The 19830-nt window shown below is 46.2% G+C and overlaps 1 long non-coding RNA gene across 1 annotated transcript; it reads left to right on the plus strand.

Moving 5' to 3' along the window:
* The first annotated feature begins 5367 nt into the window (after positions 1 to 5367).
* Positions 5368 to 19070, plus strand: LOC116743727. The gene is made up of 3 exons (XR_004346866.1): positions 5368 to 5451; positions 6081 to 6172; positions 19026 to 19070. It is a non-coding gene; the product is annotated as an uncharacterized LOC116743727 (long non-coding RNA).
* Positions 19071 to 19830: the final 760 nt, after the last annotated feature.

Raw genomic sequence — 19830 nt, forward strand, 5'->3', positions numbered from 1 at the left:
AGAAACGACAATCTATTTTAAAAGTGCTATTTTAAATCTATTTATTAAATTACTCATATAAAATGAGCATAAACTTGTGATCATGTTGAACGCAGTTTTTTTTTGTTTTTTGCTTTTCATTGGATGCACGTAGCTCTTGGCTGCACAAGGCTGCCGAGGGGTGCTGGAAGTTTTGAGGCAGGGTCTCTAGGGACCTCTATGCTATTTAATACTTTGCCTCCTGGTAAGGGGATGAGGTGCAGAGCGTGAAGGCCCCCTCCCCCCCATGCTCCCTCCATCTGCAGGAACCCAGGGCTGGGGTGAAAGTAGTGAGGCGTGCCACTTCTTGCTCCCACCTCCGCCACTCTGGCGTCCCTGGACCGCCCCCTTCGGTCTCGGGACTACATTTCCCAGAGGTCCTCGAGCGCCACCCGGGCTCGAGCTCCTTAGCAGACACGGAGCGACTAGCGTGGCGAGGCGCGGTGCCTTCTGGGACAGGTAGTTCGGTGGGCGGCTCTCGGAGCGCTTTGGTCCAGGTTTGAATTCCGCCCACCCGCATTCGGCTCGGAGGGAAGGCAGACAGTACGCCGCGCGGTGAGTTTTCGGCAGGAGAGGACGGGAGGTGGGTTGGGAGAGGAACAGTGTGTGTGTGTGTGTGTGTGTGTGTGTGTGTGTGTGTGTGTTGCGGGGAGGGCTCTGTATCGGCCAGTGGAGGAAGCGGGGATGGCTCGGCTGCGCGCTAATGGGGGTGACAGCGGGCGGGTCCTCGGCCACCCCTTCCTGACCTGTTGTGTCTCCGAGGGTGAAGGGTCTGGGCGTGGGTGTGAGTGAGTGACTGGCGTGCCAGCAGGTGACTGTGTCAAGGTGGGGGTGTGGCTCTGCGGGGGTCCGGGGAGTGTGTGGCCTTGTCTGTCCGTCCCAGGGCGGGAGATTTTAATGGGATTCCACACAGCACGAATTCTGACTTTGTGAGGCGTCTGTGTGAGTCTGCGTCTGACTCTGCGGAGTCGTGCCCAAGGGTGTGCATTTTTGTCTGACAGGTGGAGTCAATGGGTACTCAGGTGTGTGTGTGTCTCTGTGTGGGTGTGTGACTGCAACAGAGTCCGATTGTGTGTCTGAATTTGGGGAGCTCATGTCTCCACTATGTGAGGGGCGTGCTAATCTGATGGCGGTGGCAGACGGTTATTAAGGGGCCTCCAGGACCCTGGAGGGGTCAGTTGGGAGTTAAGGGAGCCAGTTACGAACTTGGCCGGCTGCGGGCATGGTTGAATGATTTGGAGGGAATACCTGAAGCAGTTTAGGGGGCGTTGGAGCTGCGGAAAGAGGGTTCTCGGAGGACGCATATGAAGTTTTGGGAATGAGAAGGGCTTTTGGAAAACGGCTTTTGAGCCAACAGTGGTTATGCACGTAAGTGTCCGGCTGTCCGGGGGGCTGGGAGCATGAATGGTCCACACATGTGAAAGGAGGCAGCTTCTGGGCAACGGGACCTGGGTCTGTCCTGGGTGTCAGCCAGAGGGAATCATGTGTCTGGAGGGTGATTTTGAGTTTTGAAATGTAGCTGCAGGTGTGTTTGTGTCTTTATGCCCCAGTGTCCAGCGTGTTTATCTGAAAGCTGTGTGTGTGTGTGTATGTCTGTGTGGGTGTGTCTGCATGGGTTACGTGTGGTTTGAAGTTGTGTGAATCTGAATCTGCACATTTGTAAGTGGGGAGCAAGTGGGTTTTATTGTTTTTAAAAGGCTTGCAAGGCTGAGGGGGTGACTCCGATTTTCAAGGTGTGTGTGTGTCTGTGTCTGTGTGTCTGCATGCCTGTATTTCTGTGGATGGATTTCTGCATATTTGTCTCTCTGATCTGCTAGGAGGGCTCAATGTTTTCAAGCCTACAAGGCTGAAGGAGTGATTCTGAGGTTTAAAGTGAGCCACTGTGAGTAGGAGCTGGGGGGGTCCAAAGGGGAGTGACAGGGAGCATCTGAGGTGAGAGGCTACTGGGGGGTTGGGTCCCCAGGTGAGACTGAGGGTGGGCCCTGGGGTGTCAGGCAGAGGTGGTCTGAGTGTCCCATAGGGCGCCCTTTGAGCTTTAAGTGTGCAGATGTGTGTCCTGCGTGTGTGTGTGCCTGGTGTGCCCAGTATTTGAAGCTGTGTGTATATGCACATTTGTGTGTGTGTGTGCGTGCACGTGCCTGAGTGTTACTGAACCTCAGGTTGTGTTACTGCCCATTCGTGTGTATTTGAGGATCTACAAGTGGGTCTTAATTTGTACAAGTAGAACACCGAGGCCAAAGGGGTGTCTCTGAGTTTCTGAAAGTATCCCACTGTGAGTAGGAGTGTGAGTCCTGGGCAGGAGGTCACCTCGTGGGAGGGAGTCATCGTGCGCCTGATGATCCTGCAGGACCCACCCTGTCCCCCAACCACCCCCAAGGGGTCCCCAGGCCCCAGTGCCTCTGATGCATGAGCCTCTGTGCCTTTCCTAGGAAGGCCTGGCCTGGGCAGTGGGGGAGGAGCGCTGGGGGAGGGGACGGATTCTGAGGCCCAGTAGGAACCCCTCAGTAACAAGGATAGTGATGCTGGCAGGCTGGGGGCCTTCGTGGAGGAAGAGGCCCCCTGACCCTCCCCCCTAAAAATACAATTGTAGCCAACACTCTGATGTCTGTGCTGGTGTCAGAGACTGTTTTAACCACCTGACTTGTGTTCGGGGGCGGGGGTTGGGGGTTTGTGCGTATCACTGAGCAACTCATTCCCATTCATTCACCCAAGTTTGTCCACCGCCTCCTTGGGCATCTCTGGAGCCAGCACTGCTCCGGCGCCAAGGACAAGCACTGAGCAAGCCCGCCCGCTCCTGCCCAGCGGCCCAGGCAGAACCTAGGTTGGGAGGTCAGTCCCAAGGCCACAGCTCTGAAGGGTCCCCGTCATCAGGGCGGGGACAGTTTGGGGCCAGGGCAGCGCGGGATCGCGCTGCGGAGTCTCCTCGGGGATGTGCGGGTGCGTTTGCGGCAATGGGGCGCAGGAGCTGCTGCCTAGGAGCCCCTGAGACCCGATGGTGCCCGCGGTGGGGCCCCTTGAGGAGCCCGCGTCTCCCCTGAGGGCGGTAGGGATGCTCAGGTCCTCGTGAGCCACGGGGCGACTCCAGGTCTGAGGATTTCTCTGGCCCCTGGGAGGAGGGAAGAGTGGAGGGGACAGAGGAGGCTGGGGTATCAGTAGTAGGGGTGGTGGGGACTCCGTCCAGGACAGGTGGAGGAGGAGCCCGGGTCCTGGTCCTGAGGTTGTAGGGGGTAGGACAGGCAGACGGGGGACTCTCTACTTGGATGGAGGAGGCCGGGGTATGGGGGGAGGGGATACTTTGGGAGAGGTCTTTTCGGGATCAGGGGGCCAGGTACGGAATTGGCCTAAAAGAATAACCAGAGGGCCGTTCGGGGGACGTGGAGCCCCTCCTGCAGGCTTTGGGGGGGCGCCTGAGGAAGCTTATGGAGATTTACTTAAGAGAAGGACACTTGGCAAAGGGCTGTGCAGCCTCCAGTGATTCTGCGCGTGCTGCGGGCTAGGGCTGGGAGCGTGCCAGGGGCGCCCATCTTGGAGGGGCAGCCTCTGGGGGTTGGGCCATGGGTGAGACTGGGGATCGGCCCTTGGTGTCAGCCAGAGGGGAACCGTGTTGGAGAGGGTGACTTGTATTTTCAGGTTGTGCATCTGCCGTTGTGTGTGTCCCGTGTGTGTGTGTGTGTGTGTGTGTGTGTGTGTGTATCTACTGGTGGGTCTCAATTTTTAAAAATAGGTCTGTGGGCTCCAAGGGTGTCTCAGAGGTTTTCAGAGAACATCATGGGGAGTTGGAGTGTGCGTGTGAGTCCCTGATGGGGGATCACCAAGTTCCTGGGGGGTCCTCGTGTGTCTGATGGTCCTGCCGGGCCAGCCCTAACTCCCCAGCCACACCTGAACTGGCAGCCAGGCCCTTGTGCCTCAGCTGCCCTGAAGCATGAAGCTCTGTGACCTGGGGATCTTCTTCCATAAGGTTCTGTCTTCCCTGGAAGACCTGGCCCAGAACCAGGGCCTGGACGGGTGGGGGAGGGGCGCTGCGGGAGATCAGAGGTCAGAGGCCAGGTTGGAAGGTCCTGGCAGCAGGGACAGTGATGCAGGGAAGGTGGGGGTGGGAGAGGAGGAGGAGGAAGAGGCCTCCTAACCGCCCTCCCCACCAATAACAATAGAGTTGGATCCAACACATAAACTGCCTGACTGTGTGTCAGGCTGTGTTCTCAATACCTGACATGTGTTTAATCGTATTCAACCCTCCTGTTTAATCATTCATTGTCCTTATTTTTATGGAGGGGACACCTGACAGCACAAGAGGTTAAATACCCGCTGAATCGGGGCTTGTTAGGTAAAATACAGGATGCATACTTAAATTTGAATTTCAGACAAACAAAGAATTACCTTTCAGGGTAACTGTGTCCCAGATATTTCTTGCCTATACTTAAACATAACTTGGCAAAATAAATAAAGGGTGATTTTTTTATGTAGACACGTCCCATGCAGTGTTTGGGAGCTACTTATACTAAAATATGATTTGTGTATCTGAAATTCAAATCTCAGTTTGCTGTGTATTTCTTGTAATCTTGTTGTTGTTAAATCTGGCGAGCTTGATCCTTGAGGTCTCTCAGCTCGTGACTGGAAGGCTGGAACCCCCCAGTGCACCCTCCAGACACACTGGCCCAAGTCCTGCCCAGGGTAAAGCTGGGGTGGAGGCAGGGTCCCAGGACCCCACAGCTGAGCCTGCTGCTAGGCACCCTTGCTGCAGTGCTGGCCGCTCCCCAGGGGCTGTGGTGGGGGGTCTGTGGACCGGCTCCCTCGTCTTCACAGCAGCCCTGAGAGGCAGTCACTTGAGCATCCTGTACCAGAAGAGGCCCCCGAGGACAGGGAAGAGGGGTCCTGGTCTGAACCGTTTGATCAAGCTGCAGTGTAGCCTTAGGACACAGCTGAAATGCAGCGCTGGGAATGCTGGCCCTGAGAGCACATATTGAGTGCCTGCTGTATGCCAGACACCACAGGCCCTTTTGATATAAAGTTAACTGAGCTGCACCTTCAGGCCCCAGCACTTTGTGTCATAATATTTCTATTCTTTTCTTAAAGGGACATGAGACCCAGGCATCCTTAGCCGTGGTCTTGTCCTTTGCAGGTGCCATGCCAAATGCTCTCCCCAAATTATGCAGTGGGCCTTGGAAGCCACTCTAGGAGGGAGGCATTGCCAACACTTCCCCTTGGATGTTGGGGACCTGGAGACTTGGGGAGGGGATGAAGCTGTCTGAGTCCACCTGACATCTGAGAGCGGTGCTGGGGTTCACACCCAGGCCATCTGGGTCCCCAGCCCAGGCACTGACTGCTCTGGTCTCCTGTCCATAGGGAGCACCTGTGGTGTCACGATGCTACCTCTCAGCACCATTGAGGGCCAGGAAACGGAGGCGGTGCAGACCAAGCCGCCGGAGAAAGGAGGTGAGACACACATGGGGTGGAAACCTGTGGGCAGGTGGCAGTGGGGAGGGTCTCCAGGGCACGGCTGATGGGGAAGTGTTGACCCTGAAGGCTGATCCCAACCCCAAATAGCTCCCACTGGCTCCTGCTGGGGAGGGAGAGCCCTGAGGGGCACCCAGGATGGAACCTCCCTGACATCACCTCATGTCAGTGCGTCCTGTCTCTCCCCTGTTCAGAGCCTACAGCAGTGTCTCCTGGGAGCTGAATGAATTGGAGCTTCTTTTTGTGGCCTGGACAGCCCTGTTGTCTTACCCCAGCCCCTTCACTCACTGACATTCCCTGTCTGTTCCCTGTGAGACTTCAGGATGCAATTTAATGCATGTCTGCAGGCACTGCTGTGCAACGTCCCTAACCTTTCTGTGCCTCAGTTTCCTCATCTGTAAAATGAGATGATAATAGTAGTTATTTCAGGGAGTTATAATGAACAACCAGACAAGCTAATACTTGTAAAATGCTTAAAAGCATGCCTGGCACATCGCAAGTACTCCTCACATATTAGCTCTTGTCAAAGGATCGTGATGAAGATTTTATTATTGTTTCTCAAGCCTCAGAGGGCAAGATGGCCTCATGCCTCTTTCCTCCTCCCTCAGCCCTGCCTTCTGAGGTTCCTGATGATCTGCTGAACAATCCCTCCAAAACGGAAGGAACGATGTCAGCCAAACTCCTGCCGATCTGTCCCTTGGTAAGTCTGCTTGTTTCCTCGCTTGACTAGAGTCCCCTGGGTTCTCAGAGGAAAGGCACATCCACCACCCCCTCTGCCCAGCAGAGACCCTTGGGTGGCTCGGTGCCCCTTGTACCCTTGAGGATGTAGCCCCAGCTCTGGGGGATGGTTTTCTTGGAGATGCTGCCCTCTTTCCTGCCTTCTTTTCTTTCCTAATTCCTGCCTCTGCTCCAATGTCACCTCCTCCATGAAGCCTCCCTTGCTCACTTTGGCCTCATTTCTCTCTAACCCCTGCCTTCCTGAATTTTTTTCAGAGTAATTATTGCTACCTGAGAGCACACCTGTATCTGTGTGTTCATCATCTGTGTTCCCTACTCGAGTGGTTCTTGGGGAGCAGCAACCTCCTCTGTTGTTCAATGGCATATCCCCCTGCCTAGAACAGATGTAACCAGCGTTAGGCACTGTATACACATGGGCTGATTAAGTGAGGGAATGAGTTACGTAAGGGTCCCTCCTGCGTAGGCAGCTGTGGCTTTGTCCACCTGGACACCATTCCTCCTTCTCCTACTAACACCCTTGATTTTTCTTGGGGGACCACCTGTCTCCATGCCCTTTGGATGGATCTGATCCCATCCTCAGACCAGCTCCAGGTATGCCCCTGACCAATCAGAGCCAGCAATGCCAAGTTTCCCCGTGATTGTTCCAGGCTGGGCAGGTGACTCAACCTTGGCCAATGAGGCGTCTGCTCTGCCTCTGGGATTCTTAACAGGTGGGAGGGGAGCTTGGAGCGGCCCTGATGGGGAACCAGGGGGGCCCCGGGGAGAGGTCAGGGGAGGCACAGGGTGAGGATGCTCGCAAGAACACGTTTCCTATTAGTGCCTGCAGCAGTCCCAGGGAGGACTCTCTAGAAATGTTATTAGAAAAGAATGTAAGAGTCACAGATTTTGCAAAGCAGTACAAAGGTCATCCAAATTCACCAACTGTTAATATTTTGTATTTTCATGTTCTCTCTAATATATATATTTATATATACATTCCTCAGTCTATCACCTTAGATATAGAATATACTCTTACCTAAGTGCGGGACTGTTGTAACATTCAGGCTTTTATCCTTATGCACACTTTCATCTAATCTATGTCCATATTCCTGTTTTGTGAATTAGCTACATACTACCTTTTTTTTTTCGTTCTTTTCCCCACAGCACAAGGTCCATTCTGGTCCAGGTATTGTGCTTAGTAATGTATCTTTAGACCTCTTTAATCTGGAAAATCTCCTCAACCTTTCTTGCCTATGACAACTTTGAAGACCAGAGTCACCCCACCCCATATTGTTTTATTTATTTGTTTGTTTGTTTATTTATTTTTTAACCATTTCCCCGTGAATGAGATTCAGGATAGCTATGATCTCTGGAATACCACCTAAGTGATGCCCTGTCCTTTTCTAGACACCACATCTAGGTGCACACGAGGTCTGTCTGCCATCATTGCCGATGTACTCGGAAGAAATACTTGTCCGATTTCTCTACTGAATACTTTCTGATTTTGTTTTCTCCATGCAGCTAGCTAATAAGAGGTCAGTTGGGGCACATTTTTCATGAAGCAAAAATCTTAGAAGTGAAGAGCATTCTGTTTGGCCCATTTTGGGTACTTTGCCCACCAGTGAACCAGTCATCAGCTGAGGGGATGCAGGACCCTAACTGCCCCAGCCTGGGTCACATGACCGTGGGAGTGTGTGGGGTAGAAGGTCCTTACCTTTCCCCAAACTCAGAGAACAGAAGTATGGATGAGGAAGTGATTCTCAACCAGAGGCAATTTGCCCCCCCTGCAGACACCTTCAATGCCTGGAAACATCTTTAGCTGTCACAACTGAAGGGGTGATGCCGCTGGTGTACAGCAGGTGGAGGCCAGGGATGTCCACTGCAAAGGACGATCCCGCCCCAAAATGTCCGTAGTGTGGATGTTGAGAAACCCACCGTAAGGACAGTTTGGGGAAGAACTGTTTTGCAAAGATGAGGGCACTGAGTAGAAGAAAAAACCGTAAGGACAGTTTGGGGAAGAACTGTTTTGCAAAGATGAGGGCACTGAGTAGAAGAAAAACCCTCTCACTAAGCAGCAAGCATTGTTAAAGATGCTTTTCTTGGATTATCCTGTTCAGTCCTCACAACTCCCCTTTGAGGAAGCACTTATTTATACGTCATTATACAGAAGTGTAAACTGAGGCAGGGGAAGGTCAGGTCGCTTGCCCCAGGATCCCCAGCTGTTTGTAGCCAAGTTGGAATTCAGCCCCAGGTGGGCTGCCGCTGAGTGCACGTGCTCAGCCCTCACACTTGGGAGAGTGGATGCTACCCAGGGCACTAACGTTCTCCTCTTTCTTCTGTGTTCTCGTTCCTTTAAGCCAACTGTTTGCTTTGCCTATTACTTGGAAACGGATGACTCTGACTCTGATTCCCAGTTTCCTCCTGAACCTTCGAAACCTGGCTCGAACCGCACCTCCCCTTCCAAGCCTGGTGCAGAGTACGAGGAGATCCAGGCATGGGAGTGTCCCCAATGCTGCCTCAGCATTCTCTGCCTTTCCTAATACCCGAGGTCCCTCTGCTTCCCGCTCTAGACCCCGCGCTCCCAAAACATGCATGCTGGGCTACTGTGGTGTAAAATTCCAAAATATAGCTGCTTAAATATGCCGAAATTGATTTGTCCTCCGTGTTGGTGTTCTGTGTGTAACCTCTCGGGGCGAAGGTGTAGACATTCTTTGGAGTTGGGGAGCCAGGGTCCTTTGACCTTGGTGCTCTGTGCCACGTGGCTGGAGAGGGCTCACCCCCACATCCCATCCACATTCTGGCTCAGGAGAAGGGGAGGAGGATGAGGGAAGGGGAAGACACACCTTAGTCCTTCAAAGGGCGACTCCTACAAGATGCCCAGATCACTTTTCCTCAAACCTCATTGGCCAGAGCATAGTCACATGACCACATCTAGCTGCAAGAGATGCTGGGAAGTGCAGTCCTTAGCTGGGCAATCCTGTGCTCACCTAATTGCTTCTATTATTATAGCAAAGGAAAATGGCTATTGTGTCGCTACTGACTGGGTCTGTTAAGTTAATTTATCCTCAGCACCAGGCTGTAATGAATACATGAGTGAGTAAGTGTATTCTTCAGTTCTGTATCTCTCTCCCATTAACTAGGATCTCCTCCATTTTTACACAAATATTTAGAATAAGGAATATTTCGGGACTTCCCTGATTAAGACTCCAAACTCCCAATATAGGTGCAACGGGTTTGATCCCTGGTCAGGGAACTAAGATCCCCCATGTGGCATGGCATGGCCAAAAAAAAAAAGGAATGTTTCTTGAGCACTGACCATGTGGTAGGCACTGAGCTAATGTCTTTACACATTTTGATCCATTTAATTCTCACAACCATATGGCTGTTATTATCCGTTATTATCTGTTATTATCCAGCTTTCCAAGATAAGAGAACAGAGGCACAGAGAGTTCATGTCACTTGCTTCAGGTCACACAGATCATAAGTAGCCAACCCAAGATTCAAACTCAGGCAGGCTGACTCCAGAGTCTCTGCCCTTAACCAATAACCTCACACATGTGGACACTGGGACTTTCCCAGATGGTCACACAACTGTGAGTGGAAGAGCATCTTCCAACATTCATACCTTCCAAGATTCATAGCATCCATTCACTTACCTCTTCACATATTGCATAAATACTTGGAATATGCATGTAGCACTTAAGTGTAGACACAATAATGCCACTTAACTACAACAACAACAAAATCCACAGAAATTGTCGACTGAAGTGAAAATGTACAATGTGAGAGCTGTGAGTTTCCATTTTGTTCGGGGTTTACTGAGGACTATAGCCCAGGAGACAGCCGCTCTGCTCCACAAGGTAGGTAGGAGGTCAGGTTCTATGTGATTTTGGAGAACGTGTATAGGCAATGAAGCACACCGCTTGGTAGAAGGGTCCTGTTACTCACAAGGAACACATATGTCACTTATGATTTTAGCACTTTTCTAAGTATGAGAAGATACAAGAATAGTGGTTTTTAAAATTTTCTCCTGAAAATATCTAACTATCTGAAAGCCTTTCTGCCGGTTTTCCCAGAGCATAGAGTACCTCAGCCTGATCTTCACTCTTAATTACTTTCCAGATGTATTGTTGGTATCAACTGCAGTGGTTAATGACTTCATTTTTGTAGAAGTGGGTGGTGGGGAACCTTCTTTTGTTGGCAGTGCCTTCCTCTTGGTCATAAATTCAACCAAGGTTTGGGAGGCATTTTATAGCCAATTTCTCCCTCAGCGCGAGTAAGGTTTGTTGCTAGCTCAGGCGAGTATTTAACCGGTAGCCCATTCAATGTGTTATTTGCTGGACTATGCCCTGTTAATGGTAGCCATACATGTCTCTGGACCACCTATCTTACTAGTCCCTTATGGTCCAGGAAATGGTTCCCTCTTGTTGCTTCTTCCCATATCTAGGATTACACTATTACGATCATTGATCTCACGTGGAACTATATATTTGATCAGTTGTTTCAAGGCACCTAGGCATCATTATATTATTGGAGGCTCAGTCACACAATTCTATTTTATTCTTTTTAATATTTATTTATTTATTTTGGCTGCATCAGGTTTTAGCTGTGGCACATGGGATCTTTGTTGCAGCATGCAGGCTTCTTAGTTGCGGCATGCATGCGGGATCTAGTTCCCCGACGAGGGATCAAACCCGGGCCCCCTGCATTGGGAACGTGGAGTCTTACCCACTGGACCACCAGGGAAGTCCCAGTCACACAATTCTTAATGCAAGAAATAACAATATTGTAAATAGGCAGAATACAAGCAATATAGCTAGTAGCGGCATAAGTAAATGTTTAAGACAAGAAATTCCATTAGGTGCAGCCCAGTATATCCCAGGTCGTTTGTCCCTGTCTATTACATACCAATCACTAACTTTAAGAGAAATGATATATTAGCATTGTTCATAAAGCACCCAGCCCAATTCCCTGTAGTCATTAGGCTGATTTAATTTTCCTCCACATAAGGGAAACCCTTAAATTTCAATGACCATACCCTGATATTTGCAATATAAATTCATCCTGTAACTGAGGGACAGTCCCTCCTAAAAACCAGAAAGTTATATTCTTTGACTGAAATTTCCCTCATTGCTCTGATTGAGCTTGAGTAACTTTTAAAGATGATTCATTTAAAAAATTTATTTGATTAAAGTATAGTTGATTTACAATGTTGTGTTAATTTCTGCTGTACAGCAAAGTGATTCAGTTACATGTATATATACATACCTTTTCATATTCTTTTCCGTTATGATTTAATCAGAGGAGATATTTATTTATTTATTTATTGCTGCGTTGGGTCCTCGTTGCTGCACGCGGGCTTTCTTTACTTGTGGCGAGAGGGGGCTACTCTTCACTGCGGTGTGCGACCTTCTCATTGCAGCGGCTTCTCTTGTTGCGGAGCACGGGCTGTAGGCGTGCAGGCTTCAGTAGTTGAGGCATGTGGGCTTAGTTGCTCCATGGCATGTGGGATCTTCCCCGACCAGGGCTCGAACCCATGTCCCCTGCACTGGCAGGAGGATTCTTAACCACTGCACCACCAGGGAAGCCCTATCAGAGGATATTGAATATAGTTCCCTGTGCTATACAGTAGGACCTTGTTGTTTATTCATCGTATATATAACTTGCATCTGCTAATCCAAAACTCCCAATCCATCCCTCCCGCACCCCGCTACCTTTGGCAACCACAAGTCTGTTCTCTATGTCTGTGAGTCTGTTTCATAGATAAGTTCATTTGTGTCATATTTTAGACTCCACATATAAGTGATATCATATGGTATTTGTCTTTCTCTTTCTGACTTACTTCACTTACTTTGATAATCTCTAGGTCCATCCATGTTACTGCAAATGGCATTATTTCATTCGTTTTCATGGCTGAGTAGTATTCCATTGCATATAAGTACCACATCTTCTTTATCCACTCATCTGTCGATGGACATTTAGATTGTTTCCATGTCTTGGCTATCGTAAACAGTGCTGCAGTGAACATTGGGGTGCATGTATCTTTTTGAATTATAGCTTTGTCCAGCTATATGCCCAGGAATGGGATTGCAGGATCATATGGCAACTCTGTTTTTAGTTTTTTGAGGAACCTCCGTACTGTTCTCCATAGTGGCTGCACCAATTTACATTCCCACCAACAGTGTAGGAGGGTTCCCTTTTCTCCACACCCTCTCCAGCATTTGTTATTTGTAGACTTTTTAATGATGGTCATTCTGACCAGTGAGAGGTGGTACCTCATTGTAGTTTTTATTTGCATTTCTTTACTAATTAGCGATGTTCAGCATCTTTTCATGTGCCTGTTGGCCATCTGTATGAAATATGATTCATTTTTATGGCTATGGTCAGAGCAAGTAGTTTGATTGGCTAAGTGAGGGGGTCCCATCTTGTAATACGAGTAGTGGCCCAAATAAAGCAAAGACACTACAAAAAAGAAAATTACAGACCAATGAATAAAGGTGTAAAAATCCTCAACAAAATATTAGCAAATTGAATATGATAATATATAAAAAGTATCATACAGCAGGATCAAGTGGGTTTTATTCCAGGGATTCAAGTATAGTTCAATATCTGCAAATCAATCATTGTGATACACCACATTAACAAAAGGAAGTCTAAAAGTCACATGATCATCTAATAGACACCAAAAAAGCATTTGCCAAAGTTCAACCTCCGTTCATGATGAAAACTCTGATGAAAGTGGGCATAGAGGGAACATACCTCAACTGAAAAAAGGACATTTATGACAAACCCACAGGGAACATCGTACTAGATGGTGAAAGCTGAAAGCATTTCCTGTAAAATCAGGAAGAAGACAAGGATGCCCACCCTCACCACTGCTATTTTACATAGTATTGGAAGTCCTAACCACAGCAGTCAGACAAGAGAAGGAAATAAAAGGCATCCAAATTAGAAGGGAAGAAGTAAAGCTGTCACCATTTGCAGATGATGTGATACTATATACAGAAAACACTAAAGTCTCCACCAAAGCTATTAGAATTGCAACAAGGTCCTACTCTATAGCACAGGGAGCTATATTCAATATGTACAGCAAAAATTAACACAACATTGTAAATCAACTATACTTCAATAAAAAATAAATTTAAAAAGCTATTAGAACTAATAAATGAATTCAGTGAAGTTGAAGTTTACAAGATTAATATACAAAAATCTGTTGATTTTTATACAATAGTAATGAACTATCACAAAGAGAAACAAGAAAGTAATCCTGTTTAAAATGGCATTAAAAGGAATAAAATACCTTGGAATAAAATTAACCAAGGAGCTTAAAAACCTATACTCTGAAAACTATAAAACATCAATAAAGGAATTGAAGATGATAAAAAGAAATGGAAAGATACGCCATGTTCATCATTGGAAGTATTAATATTGTTAAATGTCCATACTAAACAAAGCAAACTAGAGATTTAATGCAATCCCTATCAAAATACCAAGGACGTTTTTTCACAGAACTAAAACAAATACTAAAATTCATATGGAACCACGAAAGATCTGAATTGCCAAAGCAATCTTAAGGGAAAAGAATAGAGCTGGAGTAATAATGCTCACTGACATTGGACTATACTACAAAGCTACAGTAATCAAAACAGCATAATACTGGCACAAAAACATACACATAGATCAATGGAACAGAATAAAGAGCCCACAAATAAACCCGCACACGTATGGTCAATTAATCTATGACCATAAAAGGGCAAGAATATGCAATGGGGAACAGAAAGTCTCTTCAATAAGTGGTGGTGGGAAATTTACACACTACATGTGAAAGAGTAAAATTAGAACATTTTCCCACACCATATACAAAAATAAACTCAAAATGGATTAAGGACCCAAGTGTAAGACCCAAAACCATAAACTTCTGAAAGAGGACAAGGCAGAACACTCTTTGACATAAATCAGAGCAATATTTTTTTTTGGATCAGTCTCCCAAAGCAGAAGAAATAAAAGCAAAAATAAACAAATGGGGCCATATTAAACTTAAAAGCTTTTGCACAGCAAAGGAAACCATCAACAAAATAAGGACACAACCTACTGAATGGGAGAAAATATTTGTGAATGATGTGATGGACAAGGACTTAATTTCTAAAATATACAAAGAGCTCATACAACTCAATATCAAAAACAAACAAACAACCCAATCAAAAAAAGGGCAAAAGACCTAAATAGACATTTCCCCAAAGAAGACATACAGATGGCCAACAGGCACACAGAAAGATGCTCAGTATCACTAATTATTAGAGAAATGTAAATCAAAACTACAATGAAGTATCACCTCACACCGGTCAGAATGACCATCATCAAAAACTCTATAAATAATAAATGCTTATTATTATAAATAATAATAAGTGTGGAGAAAAGGAAACCCTCCTGTGCTCTTAGTTGGAATGTAAACTGGTGCAGCCACTGTGGAAAACAGTATGGAGGTTCCTTAAAAAACTGAAAATAGAGCTACCATATGATCCTGCAATCCCACTCATGGGTATATATATATATATATATATATATATATATATATATATATAAAAGAAAACACTAACTTGAAAAGATACATGTACCCCAGTGTTCATTGCAGCATTATTTAAAATTGCCAAGATATGGAAGTGACCTAAGTGTCCAACCCCACATGAATGGATAAAGATGTTATACACATATAACATCTCACACACACACACACACACACACACACACACACACACACACACACACAAAATAGAATACTACTCAGTCATAAAAAAGAATGAAATTCTGCCATTTGCAACAACGTGGATAGACCTGGAAGATATTAGCCTTAGTGAAATAAGTCAGACAGAGAAAGACAAATACTCCATACTATAACTTACATGTGGCATCTAAACAATAAAACAAACAAATGAACATAACAAAACAGGAACAGACTCACAGATGTAGAAAATAAACTAGTGTTTACCACTGGGGAGGGGAGGAGGGGCAAGATAAGGGTAGGGGATTAAGAGATACAAATTACTATGTATAAAATAAATAAGCCACAAGGATGTATTATACAGCACAGGGAAATATAGCCAGTACTTTGTAATAACTTTAAATGGAGAATAATCTATAAAAATATCGAATCACTATGTTATTCATCCAAAGCTAATATATTATATATCAACTATACTTCAATAAGAAAAAAAAATAATGGCCCCAACAGAAGTATAACTTCTTTCTTCTAGAATAAATTTCTTAAGGGCTATCCAATTAGAGTCTTGCTCAGGAGAAATCCGCCAAGATAACCCAGTAGTAGATGTAGTGGATGTAGGTAACTGACCATAAACCCAACAACTGGAATAATCTTTAAACTCTGCATAGATTGTGCTAATGATAGCAAAACATTTCATTCACATGCAAAAGTCCTCACAATCAAAAAACAGTATAAATAATCATACGGGTCAGATCTGGCATCTTGGGATAGCCGTCTACTTCTGATACCACCTTCTTTTTGTCCTGGTCTGAATATAATTTCTCCTGTGTTTGAGCATCGTTGTGAGATGAGGTTGAGGTCAGCAGTCCTCTCCATAGACCAGTCATACTCCACCTGCGATATCTACACATTTGGGTGGTTTCCTCTCTTCTCAAGGTCTCCAACGTGTCTTGAGATTCCTCCACCTACTAGGAGGTATCCTTCCTTATTTACCTGGTAGTGTTGCTGGGAACTCTGAAGCAAGGTGCCAGGTTATTTTTCCAAGGGGCTTTATGGCTCCATAAAGTTCACCTTGGTTCTTTAAAGCTGTCTAGTCATATCTGATTCTGTGCATATTCTTAAATATGACATGCCAGTCAAAGCAATGGTAATAAAGCAAGTGTTTCCATTTATGTCCTGTTACAAGGAGAATAGATTCTTATTGAACTTATGCAAATAACTATGTTGTCATAAAAATAAGAATACTAAGAGTTTCCAAATGCTGGAAGGATCAGGTAGAGAGAAAATACAAATGTTTCAATTCTGCTTACAAAGGTGTAATTTACCAAACTGCTGTCATAATTAGTTGAAAGTGAAATGCTTCCTTATGTCTAGAAAACAAAGATTAAAAGCCAGTGATATTTCAGACAAAAAGCCATAAAAATTAAAAACATGTTCATCCCTTCACTGAGTCCTATGGAACTAATCCTTCTTGATCTTAATCTTGTGTTAACAATTTATGAAGTCATCAGGTTTTCCATCTGAATGCTTTAATTTCTTACCCAGTTCAGTGGTATGATTCGAAAGTTATCAGAAATCTGTATCTGTCAAAAAGACATTTCAATGTAAACAAATTAAACATAAAGTTCAAAACAGTTTCTCAGCCCCGCCAGGCACATGTCAGTGGCCAAATGTGGCCAGAGGCTACCGTACCGGACACTGCAGATGCAGAACATTTCCATGGGCACAGAAGGGTCTGTCTCAGGACTGCTTTAGATGTCTTACATTATCAGAATTATTACACACCGTCGCCCCCAGAAAGTGAGGATGTGGGCTTGGTGCTGTGAGACACTGAAGAAGCACAGCCAGATGGAGCATCTTATCAATGGCTCTTGGAGACTCCTGGCTCCATGCACAGTCCTCTGGGCAGTTTGAGTCTCAGGGTGGCCAGTGCCCTGCCCGCAGGACACCCCCCTCTGCCTGGGGCAGATTAACCAGTCGGTTGCTGATAATGTTGGATAAATGCTAACGTTTCCTGGGCACTTTCCTCCTGTCAGGTATGGTGCTGAGCACTTTACCTAGATGATCTCATTTACCCTTCACCAGAGTCCTAGGAAACAGGAACTAATATGATCCCCAATTTGTAGGAGAGAAGAACAAGGCTCATGAGAGCTTTTTTAAAAAGATCATTATTTCAGGTTTTGAACATAAATCAAGGCTCTATGGCTATTTTTTTATATTACACTTTTTCAACTTCACGGGGTTCAAATTTTCACAAACTATATCTTTAAAAAATAAAGTATAACTGTTTTCATTTCTGCCCAAACTGCCCCTTTTCCAGGAGCAGCTTGGCTTTATCTACTGTAGGAGCTGGCACAGAAAATTCTCTTGGTCAAGGGTGGGCGGACTCTGGCCATCCAGCCCACAGCCTGTTGTATAAAGAAGGGCTTGCTGGCACAGCCATGCCCATTCCTTATTTACAGTCTGGGCTGTTTTCATGCAAAGTCTTTTAGCTGCGACAGAGACTTATTGGTTCAGAAAGGCTAAAATATTTGCTATGAGACCTTTGACAGAAAAAGGTAACTGACTGCTGCTTCTGAATACCTTCAGGATACATAAATAAGATTGAGCCAAAGGGTGTGCTAGGGACTGGATGTGGAAGACCAAGGAGTGGTGGGCGTCCTTTTTTTTTCCTTTTGGCCACACTGTGCAGCATGCAGGGTCGAATCCATGCCCCCTGCATTGGGAGCACAGAGGCTTAACCACTGGACCACCAGGGAAATCCCTGTGGGGGGCGTCTTGAATGACTTCATGAATTCTGGCTTGAGCCACTGGAGGTGCTGGGTTCCAAGCTGAGGATGACTTGGGAGGGACAGAAGTAGGATGATAAGGGTTCATTTAATTTTGGACGTGTTAAGTTGAATTATAGCCAAATAAGCCTTAGCAAGCGCAGGGAGTGTGCATTAAATCTACAAATATTTAATTGACCTTCGTGTCTGTCTGGTTTTTCAAATTACCTTAATATTCACCCATTCCCTCTTGTCCAGGAATCTGGCACTGCCCAGTGAGTTCCGATCTGCAGGTCAAGCTTGAAACTTGATAGTCAATTAAGTTATTCATTCATTTATTCCAAAATCTTTTACTGACACCGTAAATAAAGTCAAAATTTGAATAAGAAATGGATCAAAAGTACATTCAGTACACATTACAGAGGAAAGATCAATATCCTTAATATGTAAAGAACACTTACAAATAGATAAGAAAAAGACCAATGACCCAATCAAAAATTGGTGAGATATATGAAAAGGTAATTCATAGTAAAGAAATGAAACTGCTTCGAACCATGTTTTCACCCAGCAGTTGGTAAAGATTAAAAAATATGTTCAAAAAAATAATAAAAAATGTGTTCATATACTGACTTGGCCTCTCCAAATGCATTGTTAGTTGGGTTCTCATCTGGCACTCTTTGCATAGAGCACTTTGGCAATAGCTGTCCCCAAATTTGAAATGCACATACGTGCTGATGCAATTCTTTCAGTTCTAAAACCTATCCTGAGAAGCTTCCAATTGTGTGCAATGACACATTTTCAAGGAAGGTCATTCCAGTAGTGTTACTAGTAAGAAAAAACCAGAAGGCACCCAACTATCCAGTCTTAGGAGACTTGACTAAACAAATCATGGTAAAGTCATTCAGGGGAATAGTCTACCACCATCAAAAAGAATGAGGCAGTTCTGTATGGACTGATATGGCAAGATTTCCAAAATATATTCCTTAGCTAAAAAAAGAAAACAAAAGCAAGAGTGTGTATAGTAGGATATCATTTATGTAAAAAAAGAAACAGGTGGCTAGTGGCAGATGAAATATATTTTTTATATACACACATGCATATACATGTATAATTAAACCTATAAATTAACATATAATTAAGCATACAAATAAATGAATAAATATTTATCTCTGAAAGCACAGATAAGAAATCCGTTAATGCCAGTGGGGATTAGTCTAAGGAGGGAACACGGTGGGGAGAGCTGGAGGGGAAGGAGACATACTCTTTTCCATATGTTTTATCCTGTTGGAAGTTTTCACCACCCTTGCAGAAACCGAAGTTCCTCTACATCCACTTCCCCTTTCTTCCAGGACATCAGAACCCTGAATCTCAGCTGGGATATTGCTACCTGAAAGAAGGACAGCATTTCTCACCTATTGTGCTGGTCGTCCATTTGATTAAGGTCTGGCCAGTGAGGCATAGGGTAAGGACCATCCTTACCAGACAGCCCAGGTGGGGTGTGTTTCTGCACCTGTGTGCCCATCCACAAGTGGGTCTCAACTGTTACCAGCAGGTCCGGGAGGCTGAGGCGTTATCTCGGGGGTTTTGAAGGTATGCCATCGTGAGTAGCAGGGAGTGTGTGGGCGTCTGGGAGAGGGGTCACCGCTTGCCTGGGGGTCACTGTGCTTCTGATGGTACTGCAGGACCAGCCCCCAGCCCCCAGTAACCGCTTCCCCCGACCCAAGCATCCAGGCCCTTGTGTCTCTGCTGCTCAGAAGCATAACGTGAGGCTCTTCCCTGTCAACCCGCACCTCCCTTCTCCTGGAAGACCTGGTCCAGGACAGAAGGCTAGACTCGTGGGGGAGGGGCGCTGGGGGGAGGACGGCTATCTGGGGCCCAATTGGAAAGCCCAGCAACAGAGACAGTGATGGAGGGAAGCTGGGGTCGGAGAGGAGGTGCAGGACCAGGATTTCCAGTCCTCAAACCCTGACAACATTATACTTTGTTTCAGGCACTGTTTCAGTCACTGGACCTGAGTATCTATGTGGACAGGAAAGGGGCGGTGGTCGTGAGCGGCTCCTTTCGCGCTTTTGTCTTGCGCGTCCCCGGGCACGTTTTCTGGACCCCCTGCAGGATGCCAGGGACCAGCACTGGGCTAGCCCGCCCCGCCCCTGC

The sequence above is a fragment of the Phocoena sinus genome, chromosome 19 (genome assembly GCF_008692025.1).
Source record: "Phocoena sinus isolate mPhoSin1 chromosome 19, mPhoSin1.pri, whole genome shotgun sequence".
Taxonomy (NCBI): domain Eukaryota; kingdom Metazoa; phylum Chordata; class Mammalia; order Artiodactyla; family Phocoenidae; genus Phocoena; species Phocoena sinus.